General features: G+C 40.0%; 1 protein-coding gene and 1 long non-coding RNA gene across 44 annotated transcripts in view; one reads left to right on the top strand and one right to left on the bottom strand.

Moving 5' to 3' along the window:
* Positions 1-20,776, top strand: part of ADD3 (adducin 3) — a 185,873-nt gene that overhangs the window by 42,000 nt on the left and 123,097 nt on the right. For 4 of the 43 annotated variants that reach the window (XM_070633354.1, XM_070633339.1, XM_070633140.1 and 1 more), the window contains one exon: positions 5,371-5,727. The gene's annotated coding sequence lies outside the window, so the exon portion shown is untranslated. Of the gene's footprint in view, positions 1-5,174; positions 5,728-6,304; positions 6,449-6,984; positions 7,224-7,392; positions 7,898-8,112; positions 8,648-11,889; positions 12,002-20,776 lie in introns of those variants that run through there. The other 39 variants (XM_070633266.1, XM_070633383.1, XM_070633183.1 and 36 more) reach the window with 29 other exon arrangements.
* Positions 989-4,210, bottom strand: LOC139085538 (uncharacterized). The gene is made up of 2 exons (XR_011543897.1): positions 4,081-4,210; positions 989-3,774 (listed from the first exon to the last, which is right to left on the bottom strand). It is a non-coding gene; the product is annotated as an uncharacterized lncRNA (long non-coding RNA).

Raw genomic sequence — 20,776 nt, 5'->3', positions numbered from 1 at the left:
CTGGGTTTGACTCCCAGCTCTGCTAATTCTTTACTCTGAGATCCTGGGCAAGATACTTATGCTCTCTAAGCCTCAGTCCTTCATCTCTAAAATGAAGGATTTAAGGATCATTATAGGTATGAAGTGAAATAATGCATATGAAGCACTCAGTACTGGCATATTATAAGAATACAAAATATTAGCTATTATTAGATTGCTAGTTCATATTCCTCTACTGAGCATACTAAGGATGCTGGACAAGAAGAAAGCACCTGGAAACTCATTTTTGAACAAGGAGAGAAGGAATGAACTTAAGTCCCATTCTGTGTCAGGCCTTAGAGTATAAGCTCTCCATGGGTTATATCATTTAATCCTCAAAGGGGTTTTATCTTACAGATGAGGATACTAGGACCCAGAGAGGTTAAGTATTTTGCCCAAGGTTATACCATAGAAATAGTAGAGACAGGGTTAGTCCTCTGAATCTCTCTCACATAATGAAAAAGGAGCCACCTGCGTTGCACTCTTCTTGTCTCTGAGATTCTAAAAACACTGCATTGTTTCCGTGGGACAGCAGCGTCCACATTGTGGTGTACATGAGAATCACTTGGGGTGCTTAAAAAATCCTCAATCCAGGGCTCTCTTAAAAGATTCTAATTCAAGGAGAAGGCCCAGGAATTAGCGTTTTAGGAAACACCCCAAGTAATTCTGTTGCAGGTAGTTCCTGATCACATTCTAGAAATAGTGCCATGAGGAGTAAAACAGCTGGTTTCAAGATCATGTAATTTAGATATATACATATATTAAAGACTAGCAGCTGAAATCTTAAGGTATATGACCATGTGATGAAAAGGTATATAGGTAAACTGACGTATTTTAGGTTTCATATAGCACTTGCATACTTTGTATTCATTTTACAGTTTGTCTATAGAGAAACTGATAACTCTTAAAATGATTTTGTATGCGTTTTTATGTTCTACCTATGAGTGGGCCTCTAATTCAGAGTATCTTATTTATAGCAGTTGTTTCTTTTATTTTTAATTTTTTTAAAGATTTTATTTTTTTCCTTTTTCTCCCCAAAGCCCCGTAGTACATAGTTGTGTAGTCTTCGTTGTGGGTCCTTCTAGTTGTGGCATGTGGGACGCTGCCTCAGCGTGGTTTGATGAGCAGTGCCATGTCCGCGCCCAGGATTCGAACCAACGAAACACTGGGCCACTTGCAGCGGGAGCGCGCGAACTTAACCACTTGGCCACGGGGCCAGCCCCAAGCAGTTGTTTCTTTATTAGCAGTTATTTATTTAGCTACAATGATTTAAAAGACTCGCTAAATGAAAAATGAATAAATGAGGATAAACATCTTTAAGAAAAAAAAAAAGAGGAGGACCCTAAGGGTGATATTCCTTTAATGTTGCAGAAATTTATCAGGCCTGATTACTTAAACAGTTGTATAAGGACCTCTCAGATATTTAGCTGAGGAAATTCCTTTAAAATAAACCATATAGGTCACATAGTGCTAATAAAATATGTTGATGAATCCTTGAGTGTTGCCCTGATTATGTCTCCTTAGGGAATGGAGAACTCATTAGCATGAGTTCCATGTCAGTCCTTCCTGTTCTGTTCCCCAAGTACTTTCCAGACAGGCTTGGCATAAAAGGGTGAGCAAAATGTATGTAGCATGGCCAAGTTTCAAATGAATGGCTCATCTAACCCCACTGATTAGATACATGACATTACGTAGTATGAAAAGGCTGTTGTGCTTGAATGAGTTTACTTTTCTGTCCCAGAGCTTTAAAAAGGTAAATTTGGGGGAAGAGATGGAGAAGGACTCTGTATACAAATTCTTAGCTCTTCATACTGACGATGCATATTTCCCAACCCATGGGAAAAGCCTCAGAGCTGAGTTGTTAAATTGGGAGCAGCAGGGTGTGTGTGTGTGTGTGTGTGTGTGTGTGTGTCGTGTGTGCCCAAACACACACAGGGAGAGAAAGAGAAACCTGTTTGCTTTTTGAAACAATAAGCAGTAAAACAGGTTATTTAGGGTAAAGTCCCTTGAACTAGATAATTGATTTTAAATACATCTGACTATAATAATATCTTATATTTAGATAGTGCTTTGAAAAGTTCAAAGCATTTTTATGTTTATTACCTCATTTGAACTTCACAACCACTTGTGAAGTAGGTAAAGCAGGTATTATAATCCACCACCACCACTTAAAAGATGGATGAACTGAGGCACAAGCATGTCAAAAAACTTGTTTTAGGTCACCTAACCAGTTGGTGTCACCACTGGAAGCAGAGCACCAGAATTTTGAAACTTCAGCTTGTGTTTTCTTGGCAAACAGTGTCTCAGCTACTGCTTGATCTGCCCAGAGTTCATGTGGAGATTTGTGGCTACAATTTAATCAGAGAATACAAATCAGGCATGCCTAAAGAGCTCTACAGAAAAGAGATTGTTTCTCTTAGATCATGACTGTGTTAGAAAAGGGAGGTAGAGAATGGAGTCAGTTGTTTTAGACAATGCAAATTACAAACAAACAAAAACACTTTGTAATCAGTTTCTGGATATTTTGGGGGCTATTCATTCATTAATTCGTGTATTCATTTTTTAAAGTATCTATTGAGTGCCTTTATATAAGAGACTGTGCTCAGTGCTTTCAGGAAGGTACAAAGAAATGCTTTTAATTTGGGGGGGGTTGCTTTGAATTATACAGATAATTGCCATTTTTTCATTGTCCATTACCACCTGGTAGATGAAATGATATGCCTTCTTTGCAGAAGAGCAAGATAAACAAAAACAGATGAAGAAACTGGGCAATGAATTTTCTTCAATTCTCTCCCTGAGGGAGGCTTTTTAAAAAATTTTCAATCTAGGTAATAAATTGTCCCGCCAGGTAGACAAAACACCAAGTTTGCTATGTCATCTAACATAACAGACTTTAACTGTAATATCCCCTTGAAACTAGGGAAAATGGGCTTAGGTTAGTGCCAGCTTCCTTATTAGGAACACCAGATCAGGATTTAAGGGAAAATCTTAGTGTCCAGCCCAAGAAGCAACTTCCAAAAAGCATCTCTGAAGGCCAGAATTAGGTCTCTGTACAATACTTTCCCCTGTCTGGCTCCAAAATGAACTTTTCCTCTTGGCAGGCATGCTTGAGGATGTAGACAAAAGGGAACAGAGGCACCAATGGGTGCAAGGAAACAAGTGACAGAGTTGAAGGCCCTGTCAATTGGGTGGAAGATAAGCAAGAGTTTGCAAAGGAATGTTGTGAGTCTCCTTGGAGGTTACTTTTCTTTTTTTTAAATATGTCCCTGGACAAATTTCTTTACTTTCTAGCATAAACACCTCCAAACCCGAAGGAAAAATTTGTGCTAATGTTTACCCACACTATAAGTACTTGTTTGATATATTTCTTTAGTTTATACTACATGTACACAAATAGTGTCACTGAGTGAAACAACCTTTTTTTGTTGTGACAGGTCCTGTAGCCCCCACATGCGTATGTGAAACCCACATGTGTTATTTATTTGCCTTGTGTGTGTATGAATAATGAAGACTCAGAGTTAACCCTAGCTCTGTCTCTGTGTCCCCATTCTGCTTCTGTGGGTTTCCGTTTTTTCTGCTTGTGAAATTTCAGGGTTGGAGTTGGTGAGCTCTAAACTCTGTTCCAATTCTACCATCCAACGATGCTCCAGTTTTAAAATGTTTTTGTTGCTATTAAACATACGTTATGCACTCCAGTCAATCCATATCCTTAGCCACATAGTAGGCTACTGCTTCAGGAAAATTGGTCACAGTTATCTACAAAATCATAAATCAGATAAAGTTAAGTTTATTCACTTTACAAAAATGATTATTTTATTTGCAAAATAATTTCCGAATAGTGGTAAATCACAAACTCTAGTTATATATTTAAAATAAAAATTTATCTTTAATCCAAGATTTCAGGAAAAGTAATTGAGAGGGAGACATACATGCATTAAATAACAAAAAATATAAATGTATAAATATCATAAAACCATAGTATTTTTGAACGCTAAAGGAAAATTTCAATCCAACTTTCTCATTTTACAAAATAGGGAACTATGGCTCAGAAAGGTTACTTACTTGCTCAAGATCACAGAGGTAGTTAACAAAGGCTGGGCAAAGAAAATCAGTTGCAGAATATTTTCTGTATTTTTCTTTATTCATATTTTGAGACCACACCTCTTCATTTACCTATGAAGAAAAAAATCACAGATGCTCAGCGCTTACATGAAAGAATATTATTAAAAATAAAGTTTAGGGGGGCTGGCCCCGTGGCGGAGTGGTTAAGTTCGCGCGCTCTGCTGCAGGCAGCCCAGTGTTTCGTTGGTTCGAATCCTGGGCGCGGACATGGCACTGCTCATCAAGCCACGCTGAGGAGGCATCCCACATGCCACAACTAGAAGGACCCACAACGAAGAATATACAACTATGTACCGGGGGGCTTTGGGGAGAAAAAGGAAAAAATAAAATCTTAAAAAAAAATAAAATTTAGGTGCTGGCCCGCTGGCACAGTGGTTAAGTTCCCATGTTCGGCTTCTTGGCGGCCTGGGGTTCGCTGTTTCGGATCCCGGTTGGGGACATTGCACTGCTTGACACGCCATGCTGTGGTAGGCATCCCACATATAAAGCAGAGGAAGATAGGCACGGATCTTACCTCAGGGCCAAGCTTCCTCAGAAAAAGAGGAGGACTGGCAGTAGTTAGCTCAGGGCTAATCTTCCTCAAATAAATAAATAAATAAAAATAAAATAAAATAAAATGTAAAGTTATAATGCAGACTCTCAAGTTCCTCATGTGTGCACACATCAGATTTTAATAGTCTAAATGGTAGATTCACATGCATTTGAGGTAAATTAATCTACTTAGAAGTTTTTGAATTTTTCTAAACTTTGAATTGCCACTGAAATAGTATAGTATTCTGCTATTATTTTCTAAATTATTTTAGATATTATTTTTTTGATTTTTCTATAAGTAACATTGTGATTTTTATAACATGAGTACATATTGACCCCTATCAATAATATATTTTCTAATACTGACATTCACTCAAATTCCAGGTATGCTTATAAGTGTTAGTAGGACTTGACTCCATTGCTCCTAGTCACATAAATAAGTTTTATTATATTATTCCTTTCACATTCTTGTATTAAATACTAAATAATCTTCTTTCATGTAGTTATCATTTTAGTGCAACGATTGAAAATTAAATACGAACACAAAATACCAATCAACTTGAAGGCACACCGCTTTATTTTTGCCTTGGACCCCAATGTTTGAAGTTAGCAGGGCTCTTTAAAACCAATGCTTCTAGCATTTCATTGACTCACACTGAATCGGATCACCCAGTTAATTTTAACCTTGACCTCCCACAGCTGTACCGCTTTACTCAGTCCAAAAAAACTCCCTGCTTCCACCCTTTCTGCCTCTTATGAAGCAACAGTGGAGAGGAAAAACAAAACCCATTCCTTTAAGAAAGATTCCGCCTCTTCTGTTAGAAGCAAGCGCCTAATGGTAATTGTGGAGTCTCGAAGTCACACACTTTACTACTCAGCTTTGGGAGAAGCTGCTGCTGCTGCAGCCGCCGCCGCCGCCGCCGCCGCGGCCGCCGCCGCGTCCACCGCCGCCGGTCTGAGGCTGCAGTGGGTTTCTGTGCAGCACTGCAGAATCCACACCTAGAAGACACACACGTCTACTACCCTGGACACAAGAAAGCCTTGGATCTTCAGCGGGTAAGCAGATCTTTTATCCATGTTGTCCGGAAACTGTGGGAAAGGGAATGATCGTGGAAAAGATTGCTCATCAGACATGCCTAAAACGGATTATGTTAATTTGTCTTCCTTTGGGGGGGTGGGGGGTCTAGATTTGTGACTGGCAAATGCCCTGTACAGCAGAGACTATTGTCTGATATGTGCGCTTAACATACTTTTTTTTCTGCTATTCATAAAAAAGCTAACGATGCATGCAAAGCTTGTCATTTTTTGCTTTTTAAATGCAAGAAAACATCCAGCCACTCCCAATATCTCTCTCGAATACTGCAGATATTTTAAAATGCCAAATAAAACGACAGGCTGAGCATTTTCTAAATATTTTCTCCCCAAAACCAGGAAGCCTTCCCCAGATCCTTTAGGGGTATTTAAAAATCATAAGGCATGGCTAGATTTTGAACAGATGGGAGATGGTGGTAGACTGAAATTTCTATCGCCTTAGTCCAGTGGGGAGAGAAAACGAGGATAAACGAATCACAGTTTGTGCCAAGACAAGATTCATTTTCCACACTTCATATGTGGGAAGAGGAAACTACATTTTAATTAGCACATTTTTAGGGAAGAGGGAGGAGATGAAGATGAGGGGGATGGCGTGAAGTATTTGAGGGGGAAGAGAAGAGTCTGCAGAGGAGGAAGGAAATGAAGTGGACTGTCGCCAGTGCCTTGGAAACGAAGGCAGATAAGGGTGGGGAGTGAAGTTTGCTGTGTGTATTAGGGTGAGGTTGACCCAGGGGACCATGAATAACCAGAATGGCGCTCGGAGGGGTGTGCTTGCGAGGGGATTCGTGCCGTGGAGGACATGTGTGCGGGAGGGATGTGCAAGTCGTGGGTGGCAGAGAAAGATTTGCGTTACTGGGAGGTCTATTTCGAGAATAGGTTGGGGTGAGAAACGCGTCTGGGCGGCGGGGGTGGGCGGCCCAGTGTCACCTGTGGATGGATCCACATCCCTGCAATTGCGTGTTGCAAAGTTTACTCTGCCTGGATTCATTTTGAAGGCTGGTGGCGCCTTGACTTTTCAATCCTGAGAGATCGGCTCTCATAAGGTCACAAGCCCAGAGGCCAAAGTAGGGGTGGAGACCCTCGACGGGTCCCAGTGGAGCAAGACTGAGAGAGCCCCTGCCCTGTCCCTCTGCGGAGATAAGAAGGCGTAGGAGGCGCCCCCACAAGCAAACGCTTTAAGAAGAATATCCAGGCCCCTCCTATGGGGGGCGTGCGGAGGTTGAAGCTTAGTAGCGGCCTCCCCCTAAAGACCCAGCAGCCAGTGTGGGAGGCAGAGGCTGCCCCCAAAAGCGGTGCCTCAGCTTCGGGAGCGGGGGGCTCGCTCAGGTTAGGGCAGGCGACATTTCCGAGGAGCCCCTCCTCCCCCCCGCAGTCGGGTTTCCGTCGGGGTCGTTTCCCCCTCCGACCCTCATGGGACGCCGCGGATCGGAGATGCATAGCTGGAGAAGGACGTTGAAAAGGTGCCAGGCGGCCACCCTGCGGCAGGCCCTCCCCGAGGCGCGACCAGTGGACCCCCGGGGCCCGGTCTTCATACGCTGGGTGCTAGCGGGCGGGGAGGGGGCCGCAGGGGGCGGGGCCGAGGCTCCGAGGGTAGCGTGGGGCCGCGAGGGGCGGGGCCTCGAGGAGGCTGGGCGAAGAGCGTCCTGTGATTCCGAGGGGCGTGGCCAGGACGCTTGGGGGCTCGAGAGGCGGGACCAGAGGCGCTCGGGGGCTGCGAGGGGCGGGCCTGTAGGGGGTGGAGCCAGGGGGGGCGCTTGGGGGCCTAAGGGCGGGGCTTTAGGAGGCGGGGCCGGGGGGACGCTCGGGGCTCGTTCGGCCAGTCCCGCCAGAGCGCGAGCCGCCTGCCCGTAACGGTCGCCAGGGCCGGGGGCGGGAGGGGACGGAAAGGGGTTTAAAGTATCTTTTCAAGAACTGAGAGCGAGAGCTAGAGGCATCGGCGACCCAGGTGTCGCCGCTTCCTGCTCCACAGGGCTCGGCCCCAGGTCCCTCCCTCCTCACGCCCGCTCCCCTTCTGCTCTCTCCTCTGGAGCCTTTCGGAGCTTAAGAGGCGGCGGCGGCGGTTCGGGCGGCCCTGCAGCCCCCGCGGCCGCGGAGAAGGAGGAAGGGCGGCACAAAGCCGGCTGCGCGCTGCGAGGTAATCCTGAGGGGAGAGAAGGCGCCGCCGTTCCGCCCCTCCTCCCAGCGGGGACGGCGGGCGCCCGCGCGGGCTGGGCTGCGGGGACCGTTCCAGGGGGTCTTGCGGGGCCGAGGGGACTTCCTATTGGCTGCCCTTGCGGCCCCAGGTGAACCCACCCTCCCCAGACCCCGCCAGAGGCGAGAATGGGAGGCTTGGGCTGGTCCGAGGGGAGTGGACTCGCGGGGGGCGCCGCCGGTTTCCCCGGGAGGGCGGGCAGTGCTAAAAGCGTCGAGCTAGCTGAGGCTTCGCAGATCCGGGGCCCTTAAGCTCTGAAGGTGCGCTCCAGGAGGCTGGGAGGTTCCCGCGCTTGGAAAGGTGGACGGAAGGGAGGGAGCGCGGTTTGTTTTATTTTCCTCATTTAAAAAAACTTTTGTTACGAGTCGAAAGTGTTCAACCACCTTTCTCCCGTAATGCGCGTCCCCATCCCCCCAACACACACACCAGACACACACACCCCACCCCTACAAACGTATACACGTTAGGTTGCGCTTCCTGCCCGGGGTGACAAGCAGAGTTGGCGGCAGGTCCTCTTTGCTGCTGTTTGGGGCACGTCCATCCTCTTTGGAGGTATGCTAATATAGCTGAGGCAAGACCACAGAGATAGGAAGAATAAGCTAGGCCTCTATTAAAACAGCATGAATGGCCTCAGGTGAACTTTTTTTGTTGCAGAGATTTAATTGCAAGTAGGTGCCTGTTTAAAAGGGGAACGTAAGTAAAACCACTAATTTCTTTGGCACATGTGCTGTTTCAATTAACCTGCTTAGAGTAGTATGGAGAGAAATGGAATTTAACTCAAGCAAGAGGCTTTGAGTGGGGATTATATGTAAATTTGGTGGAGTTGATAAGATTCTGGGAGTTGGAACCAGCTACATAAACGTGTGTGCACGTTTATGTTCAATTACACGACATTTTAGATTTAGCGGTATGAAATGGTTGCTTTTCTTGGAATGGAGTGCGTCTACATCATGCCGAATACATCCTAATTTTGCCTTTAGAAGACTTCTAATGAGGGTGATGTTAAAGACAATAAGAGTACAGCGTAATTTGTCGTTTTTAAGTTAAGATGCTTGACTATTAAAAAAGTTTATGTAATTAGGGTATGAGACTGACTCATTTATAGGGTTAAATTACTTTTGGAGCATATGCATAAAGATTTTATATCTAGGTCTCAATTGTATTATAATTGTATTGTAACTCATTTTCCTTTGCTTAAATTGAGCAGATTAACTTTGCAGAGGAAAGACCAGAAAAAAATGGCCACTGTTGCTACGTTTAACTCTTCATCTTTGCAAAGAGTTCCCTCTGTGCTAACTTGTAAAATAGATCTCAAGTGCTGGCATGTTGGTAATCGTTGCTTTTAAACCAAAAAAAGGGGGATGGGGTTGTATCCATTTTGACTGTTAAACATAATTTAAGAGTTCTTGAGATGGTTATGAGGCATTCAGTATGTTGCAGCTTTTTACATGTATGATATCAGGAAATGTTTGTTGGTAAACATTTGACATATGACATAGGTGAGCATATGATACCTGGGAAATATTTTGCACAATAGAAGGATTATATTTTCAGAATATAAGTTTTATGTTCTGAAAATGAATGAGAAAGTTATATTGTACACTTTGCTATTTCTGACCCCTTTTTAATAATGTTATACTGGGATGAATGTGAGTTTTGCTTAATGATGTTTAAAGTGTGGATTTGATCTTTGTGAAACCAGAATGTCATTTGAGACTTTGAGGACATAGCATCAGCATCAGCCCACCTCCTACACACAATCCTAAAACTAGTTACAGGGTGGAGCCCAACTTCTGAGGTTGTGAGGCTTCCTGAAGTAGGTTTATCATGTGTGAGTGTTTTTGTCACACCCAAGGAAATATAGATTATTAGCTGTTTAAACTCGCCTATCTCAAAACAGTTAACAGTTCTGGGCAGCACTTATACATATCATCGGGGTATGAGAAGCACTTCTATTGAGGGAAGAAATCACATAAAAGCATAGACCCCCAACTCTGAACAAATTGAATTTGTAGCATGTTGGGGAGTGATAATATCAGAACCTTAACTGAGTTGTTGCATGTAAAGTGCTTAGAGTATAGTCTGGTACTCAGTAAGTGCTTTGTGTGTTTATCATCATCATTATATAAAATGAAATTTTTTGAAGACAGTTGTGTCATGCTACCCAGCAAGTGAAGACTCAGCAAGTATTTGTAACAGCCAATATTTATTTGCTCAACCTCTATGCCAGGCACAGAGTTTTATATGATTTAATTTACCTAATCTTCATGACAACCCAATGACTAAACAGACGTAGAGAGGTTAAGTATTTTGCCCAAGGCGTAGAGCTGCTAGGTGGCACAGGCTGGTTCTGAACCCAGAGTCTGGCTCAAGAGTGAGCCCATGTAACTAGTGGGCCCTGCTGCTGTTACACTTATGGTAGTAGTTTCAAATTAATGAAAGGTCTTCACAGTATCCCCAAGACTACAGGTGTGCATGTGTCTTGTTTAGCCACACCCTCCTGTGTTAATACTATCAAGAGGTTGTATTTAAATCTGAAGGGTGGTGATTAATCTGCATTGAGTAGAATCACCTTTTGACTTTGGAAGAGGATTCTCTTTTGATTTACACAACATATGCTTAGGTACAATGCTAGAATTTGGGCTGGAGTATGTTATCTTTTTAATTACTGAAGATATTAAAGTCTTTCTTGTTTTTTTAAGCTTGCCAGGTGTGTAGGGTTCCCACTGGCCCAATAGGCACTAACACCCGTTGGAGATACTCTGGTTCTGAGCTAAATCAATGGGCCGGATCATCTCCTTACCAATACCATATCAACCTGAGATGGATTTTAACTTCCGTTTGTTCTAAATTCCACCTGAGTTGCCTCTTAAAATTAGCCTTACGTAAAAAGATGTAACTTGTGGCTTATACTGTGTCACTCACATGTTTAGAGGAACTGTGTTGCTGCCTCATCAGCGTAGTTGATAGGTAAAGCAAATTAATTGTAACCTAAATTAGGAGCTATGTTAAGTAATGTTTAGAATTATTGTAGAGAGCTGATATGTCCTTTGTTGACAATTTAGTGAAATGTAATGTTAGGACAAATTGTTCAAAAACAAGCATGCGTTGGGCCAGCCCTGGTGGCCTAGTGCTTAAGTTCAGTGTGCTTCACTTCTCTGGCCTGGGTTTGGTTCCCGGGTATGGACCTACACTGCTCTGTTAGCAGCCATTCTGTGCTGGTGGCTCATGTACTGAAAAATAGAGGGAGATTGGCACTGGTGTTAGCTCAGGGCGAATCTTCCTCAGCACTCCCCCGCAAAAAAACCCGAAAAAACCAAGCATATGTTGAATTAAGAAGGCTCAAGCTGTATTGAAGACACAGGTGACTAATCTGTTTCTCACACTAAATAAACACTAATTTTTTTTGCTATAATTAATATTCAGTGCTGTTTCAGATTCCTTTGGAAATATTAAATATGTAGAGTTTGAATAGAAAAAATTTTAAATATTTAATCAAGAGTGCTATTCTTCCTTTTAATCTTAGACACCCTATTTGAAATTAATTGTGTTCATAGACTGTGTCATGTCATTGAGATTCAAAATGAGTGCCCTAATACTTTATTTCATATCTTCTATGTTAATGTTTCATCATTTGATCTTGGGGTCCATGCCAGAGTATTTATAGATGAGATTGTTATAAAGCCTTTCTGGTTCTACCAGTGACTAAATTCTCTTGGTCAAAAGCCAAGACAATCTCAAATTTTTACTCTAATGGGTTGTATATATTAAGAATTTTCTCTAAATCATAGAGGTTAGAAGTCTTTCATTGTGTCTTGAAAGAAAGTTTATCTCTTATATATAATAATTAGATGAATTTAGTTATTTTTTTTCTTCTAGCAGTAGGTAGTTATGGACACACATGCGTGTAACTTGGGGGATATCCTTCTTTTTAGGTAAAGTTAGAAATTATTCACCTGGCTTCACGCAATAAATATTTGAGTACCAACAGTATGCATAGAACAACAACCTAATTGAAAATTAACTGAAAATGTTGGAGAAAAAAAGGTTTGTGGACTTTTTGTTTATTTATTTCACCTGTATTTTAATAATGTTGATCTTTTATATCTGGACAGGTGTCAAAATAAAGTTCAAAATTAAGTGAATTGGGCAGTTGAAAACATATTTCAGTGTTAAGAAAGTACTGTTTAACTTTCCCTAAAGACTTAAATGATAACATAGATAATGAGAATCAGAGTCTCTTGTTTCCTTAAACTGTTCGGTATCTTTGAAAAGCTGCGGTAATAAACTCTTTCAAGTTTCTAGGACATTACTTACTATGCTGAAGGAGCAATTCAATTTAGAGTATCCTAGAAACCTTAAAGAATCAATGTGGCTTTCAGTGTTGTGTAGCATAATCCAAAAAGTAGTAGCATTTTTATATTAAAAGGCATAAAATGGATGAAACCCATCTTTGATATTAAAAGGCTTACCATTCCTATAAATTTTCTTCTTAGGATGATAGTGTAGACTAGTTTTTAACTATGCCAAAGCTGAACTATTATTGTAAAAGATGTATAGGCTTTGACACATAGTTATGTCTTTATACTGAATTTAGATCTCAGTTGAGCTTTTGCCTGTCAAACTGATCTGAATCACCACCATATTCTTTACATTTACTTTTTTTAAAAGTTGGCTCTAGTTAAAGCTTAGTTGGAAATGGTAAAACTCCCTGATATACAATGAACTTTGAACCTCTTTGTTTCAAGTTGCCTGAAACTGGGCCTGAGGATGTTGATGTCTAGGCAGTACATTAACCAGCATTTAAGATTGCTACCTCCTCAAACAAGGCTACTGTTTGAACCTCGGGTTATGAACTCACTTTTTCTGCAGTTAGGCGTTACGTGATTTTTATAGGATAAGTTTCCCCCAACTGGCAAGCGAGGAGGTAGAAACATTTTTTAGAAACTTAAGAGCAATACCGACATAATGTTATTAAAACCAATGTGTCAAGAAGTATACTGTATGTATTAATAAAACAGAATAAAAAAATTTAGTGCTCACAATTTGCATTAAGGCAAGCAATGGATTAAGCAAGATGAAAACCTAACTCTAAGTAACATATGTGAAATTATTTTATTCTTTTTACTAACTCTCATGTCCCTTTAAATTTATTCTTGTAATTTTTTACTCCCCCATCTCCCACCAAGAAAGTGCTCACTCCTTGGATGAAAGAGGAAAGGACAGTGCAGGTGTGAGTTCAGAAGCCTGTTTAATTCAGTTCCCATGGCTGTTGATGGTTGCCTGCTAGAGGAGCTGGAATTCCAACAATGTGGAAAGTAATCAGGTTGGAGAAGTGCTGTTTTTCAGTATCTTAGGGGCTTGGTGTATGCCTTTAATTTGTCACCATCAGCAATGTTTCTCTGAACTTCTTCCACAATGGCTCAGCCCATCCTGTGCAAGGACAGCATTTCCTTTTTCCTTTTCCATACAATATTCTCATCCTGTCATCTTTTGATCTGCTGGAATGACTAATGTCATAGCAAAAAGACAGGTTTACTCAATATCCTCATGGAGAAGGTAATTAGGCTTACTTGGTATGTCTAAAGAAGTATATTTGGGAATCAAGGCTTCCCCAGGGACTCTTTAAGAACACTCTAGTTTTAATCCTTCAGAAATTAGAGCCATCAACTATTAGCTGCATTGTCACTTCTAATCTTATTTGTCTTATTAGTACATAAGAAAAAGATTCTGTAAGGTCAGCCTTTTAATATCTAAGGAAGTGGTTGGGGAAGGGTGATGGTCAGAACTCAAGTGGTTTTGTTGAATGAGCTTAAGTGTATACCATGAACGGCACGGATGAGAGGTGAAAGAGGGAAAGAGATTAGCAGTGAAGTTGATATATTGGTCTTATTCCTTATCCCCACTTCCTACTTTTTTTTTTTTAACTTTAAAATGGTGTTCCTCTTACCATGCCTTCTGTGATTTTCATTGCCAGGCCTGAGTTATATCTCTCCTAGAGAAAGGTGGAATTTTTAAGGTTTCCTAGCTGATTGCTGAAAAGTTTGCCATTCAACCGGAGGTTGCACCAAAAGAAATTTCCTTCCATCTCTCTCCATACTGTCTGCTTTTTAAATTTCAAAAAAAATCTCTGAAACAGGAATGTGAGAAACCTTACTCATCACGTAATAGTTGGGAGCTATTATGTATTAAAGTAATACATATCGTTAATGAATCAGAAATCCATAAGACTTTAAACACTTGCTTTTTTTTCAAAACTAGATCTACAGTAATTTTATTTTAGGATGTTTGATTCTTTTTAAGTGGATATCAAATTATTTCTAACCAAAAAATGTTGAAAGTAATATGAAAGTAATACATCTTTCATTGGTCTTAATGAATGTTGAGAATGACAAAATCATAGTTCTCTAAACACTTTGCTGTCATTAAATACCCTAATGAAGCAGTTGATAGATAAACAAGGATTTGGTCACTAGCCACTGAAAGGCTGTCACCTGTATAGCAGAATGTAATAAGGCAGGAACATTTTATTACTGAATAAGAACAGTGTATCTGCTTGACATAGTAAAGGCTCTGAGAAGCTGATTACTTGGTAATCACTTGAGTTAGGTGATTTTATATAGTGTTTGATGTTTTATAATCTGAACTTCCCCAGGCTCTTTAAAAGTGTCTAGTTGGACCATCAGCTTTTGATGAATGCATTTCTGGAGGGGTTGTGACTCTAAGTGCTTTGAAGAGAGAATTCCTGCTTTGTATCACACCTGAATGTCACAGGACATGCTTCTTGGCGCTTGTTTGATTTGGGCTCAAAGGGAAGAGTACCATCTACTGAGTGGCCAGCATCAAGTTGAGCAGCTCCAAGTTTTTCTTACAGAACTCTCAGCTGGCTACTGGAGAAATCAGACTCAGCTCATTGAAGGATTTGACAGGATCTTAGTACCAAGTGGAATTGTTGCTTGCTTAGTTTTAATTATGCTTCCCAGCAGGAGGCCTAAACACATGGAGAAGAACTAATTCACCACTAGTTGGAATGCATAGGAAAGGAGAACCTTTAAGAAGTTGTTGAGACTTTATATCAAAAAATAGTCTACCAGTGGTGAAATCATTAAATAATTTTCTTTACCACTTTTAATTTAATGAGGCATGTTTCATTAGTTCTGGTTATTGAGGGCTCTTGCAGACAATAATGATGTTGTTTAGAATTTGTTTGGGCTTAAAATCATCAAACAAATCATTTGCTTAACTGGAGGTAAGGGTTTTAAGAGTACTTGAATACTTTGATTTTTTTTTCTCTTACCCTTTTTCTCTGTTTCAGTTTCTAAGGCAGTGATTCCTACTTGAGTGAATTCACTGTTTCAAAGTGGATTTTATTGTTTTGGTTTACTCAAGAGGCCTCCTGTTTTGTTCTGATTTTTGTCAAGTTTTTCCTAACTTCCAGAAACTGCCTATGGTAGTAGCCATGGGTAGAACTGGAAGTAGTAGAACCAGTTATAGGTCAGTGGAGGTCACGATACCTGGAATAGGCCTGTCAGAGCCAGACAAGAAGGAACTGACAATATGAGTTGAAAGGAGGGTTTGAAAATGTTATGATAAGACTATCTTTGTTGTTATATATCTGTTATATATAATTACTTAATTAATCATTAACCATTTTTCTCAGCCCTTAAAACCTGCCAAAGATCTTGTTAAGCACTTTACCTAAATTATCTGAAGTTTAGTTGAGTAATTTGCCCGAGATCATACAGTTAATAAGTGGCAGAGCCAAGATTTGAGCCCAGGGCTAATTCCTTTAAACCCTATGCTATGCTGCTGATTTATTTAAGCTCGTTCTTGTTGGTGACTGTACAAAAGACTTGAACGAAGATTAGAATGATATTTCTGCCTTTGCTGGAAAATATTGGTGGTTTTTTCTTTGTTTTTTGGTGAGGAAGATTGACTCTGAGCTAACATCTGCTGCCAATCTTCTTCTTTTTGCTTGAGGAAGATTGTCCCTGAGCTAATGTCTGTCTCAGTCTTCCTCTGTTTTTGTATGTGGGACGCTGCCACAGCATGGCTTGATGAGCAGTGTGTAGGTCCACACCCAGGATCCGACCTGTGAACCCCAGGCTGCTGAAGCAGAGCCCAAGAACTTAACCACTACGCCACCAGGCAGCCTGTTTGTTTTGTTTTAAGAGAGTGATGAAATGGGTAAATAGGATTGAGATTTCACTAGAATGAGGAAGTATATGTGAGATGGACCTTTAAATATTTGCTATTTGGTTTTATCTGTAATGTTCATTTCTTTGTTCCTTTTGCTATATTATTTATTAATTTAAAACCATAAGAAAAGTGTAGTATTGAAACATTGAAATGAATTGTTTCTTATTACGTAAAATATGCTACTTGATGGGAGGAGGGGTTGAATTACTGAAGGGTTTTATGCCCTGTTTTTTGGGGGTAGGGTGGGGATTTGCTGGTTGTATTTCTATATTTTTTTTGCTCCTAAATATTTTTAGGTAGCAGTACTTTTTGATATGGCAGTAATATCCCATGTCCACAGCACAATAAAATTCAACCATGTGCCAGTTTGAGGTCCTAGGGGAACCTCAACTTCTTGTGTACACTAAGTATGCTCTGTAGAGCAAATGAAGACCATACCTTACATATATTTTTTAATACTTTTGAATGCATGTATCCTCTCCATTAAGAGAGATTGAATACTTAAGTACTATTTGAGTTTTTGTTTTTTTAAAACATATTTTGACCTCAAAAGGCATCCTTATTATTTTAAAAGGGTGGGAATCATTGTTTTGGTATAACCAAAAGCTTCTAAAATTGCAATTCAGTGATGGTTGGTGCTCTGTATTCTAAACTGAATCACTCTTTTAGGGCTTCTGATTCTTCCCCTTCATATATAAGAGAATTACGCTTTACCTTCCAGAAAACCCCTATAGAAATATCAATTACATAACTCCTTGGGATTCTGACTCTACTTTCCTGTCAAACATAGAAAAGGTCAGCAACAACTGAGACGATAATACAAAAGATGTTACTTGCCAGTGTGTAATGAATGCTAAATGACAGGTACAGATAACAAATGCCATATAGGTCATCTGGTCAAAAAAAAAGTACCATAGATGGAGTGGTCAGAAAAAGATCCCCAGGAAAGAGGAACAAGGGTGGGCCTTGAAAGACAGGGTAGAATTTCACTAGGTGCAAGCTCTGGAAAGGGTTTTGGTGAGAAATTATTGTCCATGAAAATAATTCTTTTTCTGTAGCATGATGGGACGTAGTTTATAACAGTAATTCTCAATCTCTTCCCACTGTAAGGCACTTGAAGGCTACAACATACTCTTAATTGGTAACAGTGCCAAGGACACATCTCCCTACAAGGTATATTAGAGTATTGTGGCAGGGGTGAGGGAGGGTGGTGGTGGTGGTGAAGATCATGTAGATTTTAACAACGTTCCCTCTGAACCCCACGTGAAAATGGCTGGTTCATAGAATACTCCTTGTACTGCTGTTCTGAAGCTAGTAATGCTTAGGAAAGTTGGTACTTGCAAAAAGACTTTAGAAAGCCTCATCACTTCCAACACTGGACAATGAAAGCCTCCTTTTGGGAAGAGGTGTACGTTTTTTAAAAATCTGAATTTGTCCATCATTTACTTTATTTGCTGAATGCTAGAGTATAGTTCTGTTGATGACCCTGTTGTAACTTTTAAATCTAATGTGTGAATAGATAGAGTTATTGATATTATGAGGTCTAACCATTTCTACTTAATTTTTGTAAATAACATTGTCTGGTTTTGGATTTTAGAGGATTTGTTCCAAACTGTCTGAATTCTTTTAGATTTTGTAATGCTTATCAGTTACTATTTGAAAAATACTTAGTGTAACTCTTCAAGATATTTTGAGCAAGTCACTTTATTTCTTTTTTACTTTAGTTTTCTATATATAAAATATGTGAGGGTTGGGCTAGATCATTTTAAGATCCGTTTTAGTTTGAAGATGCTGTGATTGTACTTCCAAGGATGGTGAATTCACCAGTTAGTGGTTTTAGTGGGAAGGTGCCCAAGAAATCTATGATTATACTGTGTGAAGATCCTGGGAGTGGGTCTAGTAGAAGCCAAGGCCGTGAAAGTCTTTGGCGCTCTCTATCTATGTGGCAATTGAGAAAAGAGCATCATCTCTCCAGGAATTTGTCAACTCCCAGAGTTTATTTCAGTTCTCCAGAAGCTAAGGCCCTTGGCAGTGGGCAATGGACAAATCTTTTCCAAAAAACAATGAAATGAGCAAGGATAGCAACTTTTCCTAAAGCAAACTGTAGAAACATTGTGGCATATTTTTCTAGAAATCGTGTCTTCCATTCCCATTCCCTGACTTTATTATGTTAAGTATATTAGTTCCTCATAAATATTTCTCTGACCTCTGTTTAGCTCTTCTCGTCTTTTCTGGGCAGCTTTATGCTTCCTTTCATTTGTTCATTTTATTCTGTAAGCAGATGTTTATTGAGCACTTATTGTGTGTCAGGTCCTGTTCTAAGTGCTGGGAATTTAGCAGTAAGCAACACAGACAACCTTTCCTGCCCTAATGGAGGTTATATTCTTGGAAGTAAATAGAAACAAACAAGTAAAATATGTGTTGTGTTAGTGTAAATGTTATGGAGAAATGTAGAACACGAAAGGAAGGTAAAGGGAGTGTTTGGAGGTAATGGCAAATTTAAGTAGAATGGCTAGGTGAAGTCCTCACTGGGAAGGTGACATGTGAACAAAGACTTGAAGAAGGTGAGGTAGCATGTATGTGATATCAAGTGGAAGATCATGGCAGGCAGAGGGAACAACAACGTCAAAGGCCCTGAGGTCCAAGATTATCTGGCATGGATGAAATAGAACGAAGGAGGGATGTTGGGAAGCCACTGGATAACTTTGACCAGAAGTGGGGCATGATCTAACATATGGTTTGAAAGTATTGTTTTGGATGTTTTGAGTCTAGTCCAAGGCAGTGCAATAGTCTTGGTGAGAGATGATGTATCTGGTAGAGGTGGTGAGATTTGATTGGATTGTGCATATATTTGGAAGATAAAGCCAACAGAATTTATTAACTGGGATGTGGGGTATATGTGAGAGAGAGAGAGGAGTCAAACTTGACATCAATGATTTGGGCCTGGCAAAAGTTTGCAGGAGGAACAGGTTTGGCGGGGTGAGAGAGGATAGGTGTTTAATTTTGAGCATGTTAAGTTTGAAATGTCTATTAGACATCTATTTGGAGATGTTGAGTAGGAAGTTGCTATGAGTGGAGATCAGTGCATAGTTTTTGGCAGAGTATATAAACTTGAGAGTTGTCATTATTTTCCTTTTTCATTTTTTAATATTTGCATATTTAATCTCTTTGATGACTAGAATGAACTTTGCTCTAGTAAGCTTTTGATGTATTGCTATACATTTTGATGCTTCAAAGGGGTTTAATCTATCTTGTAAAACCTCGGATTTATTTTAACTTCTAAAAACACTGGGTGCCACTGGAAATCTTTTTCTCTAGGGATAGAACAATTTGTTTTTAATCAAAATGTGAAAATAAAAATAGTGTTGTTATTCCCCTTTAAAACTGTATGTGTGGATGTAAAATGGAACAGTTTGGCTCTTCCTCAAAAAGTTAATATGGTTTAATGGTTAAAAATAGTAACACATAGTTATCATTATGACCCAGCAGTTCTACTCCTAGGTATATGTTTAAGAGAATTGAAAACGTATGTTCACACATAAAACTTGTACACCTGTGTTGATAGCAGCATTATTTGTAATAGCCAAAAAGTGGAAACAGTTCAAATGTGTAGCAACTGATGAATGGATAAATGAATGTGGTATATCCATGCAGTGGAATATTATTCAGTCATAAAAAGGAGTGAAGTACTGATACCTTCTATAACATGGATGAACCTTAAAAACATTATGCTAAGTGAAAGAAGCCAGACACAAAAGACCGCATATTATATGATTTCATTTATATGAAATGTACATAATAGGAATATCCATAAAGACAGCATATTTATATATGTAACATAGAGAAAGATTAATGGTTGCCAGGGCGGAGGATAGGGGAAATAGGGAGTGACTGCTTAATGGGGACCAAGTTTCCTTTTAGGGTGATGAAAAAGTTCTAGAACTAGATAGTGTTAGTGGTTGGACAACATTGTGAATATACTAAAAACCGCTGAATTTTACAGTTTGAGAGTGAATTTTATGTATGTAAATTATGTATCAATTTTTTTAAAAGATAGTAGGAAAAAAAGTGTGTGTGTGTACTCCTGTACACAAGAACAACTGAAACAACTAATGTGGGCTTTATTTCTAAAATAGAACTGGCTTTCCTGGTAGAAAGTTGATGAAACAAGCATTACCAAAGTAAGCCTGTTTTAGCTTGGTTTGCTTCAAGAGGCGGAGTTAAGATACTTGGATCATTCAGGTAGAAATCAAAAGGCAGTTTGTGATCCTATCCTTGGCAAGTCATGGGTGAATCTAATTGTGTTTTTAAATACCCAGTTTCACGGAGATGACCTAGATAAGCAAAAGAAGGCTCTGTGATGATCATTTTTTGTGAATTTGAGAGAGCAGGAACCGATTTATAAATAGGTTTATTAGTTCCTGAGTCAATAGGTAGTTTAATTTTTTTGTCTATACCTATAATTTAAAAAGATGGAGAACTCAATTCTCAACAATTTTTTTAGCCAAACCAAGATGGTATTTACCTTCTTAAAAACATTATTATCATTAAAGAGTTGCCTGTTGAGGAAGTACATGAGAGGATTATCTTTCTTTCATGTACCACTTACCCTGAAGTTATTTT

The sequence above is a fragment of the Equus przewalskii genome, chromosome 1, assembly GCF_037783145.1.
Source record: "Equus przewalskii isolate Varuska chromosome 1, EquPr2, whole genome shotgun sequence".
Lineage (NCBI taxonomy): Eukaryota > Metazoa > Chordata > Mammalia > Perissodactyla > Equidae > Equus > Equus przewalskii.
The sequence above is the reverse complement of the archived record's forward strand: the minus strand, read 5'-3'. Positions and strand labels throughout refer to the sequence as shown.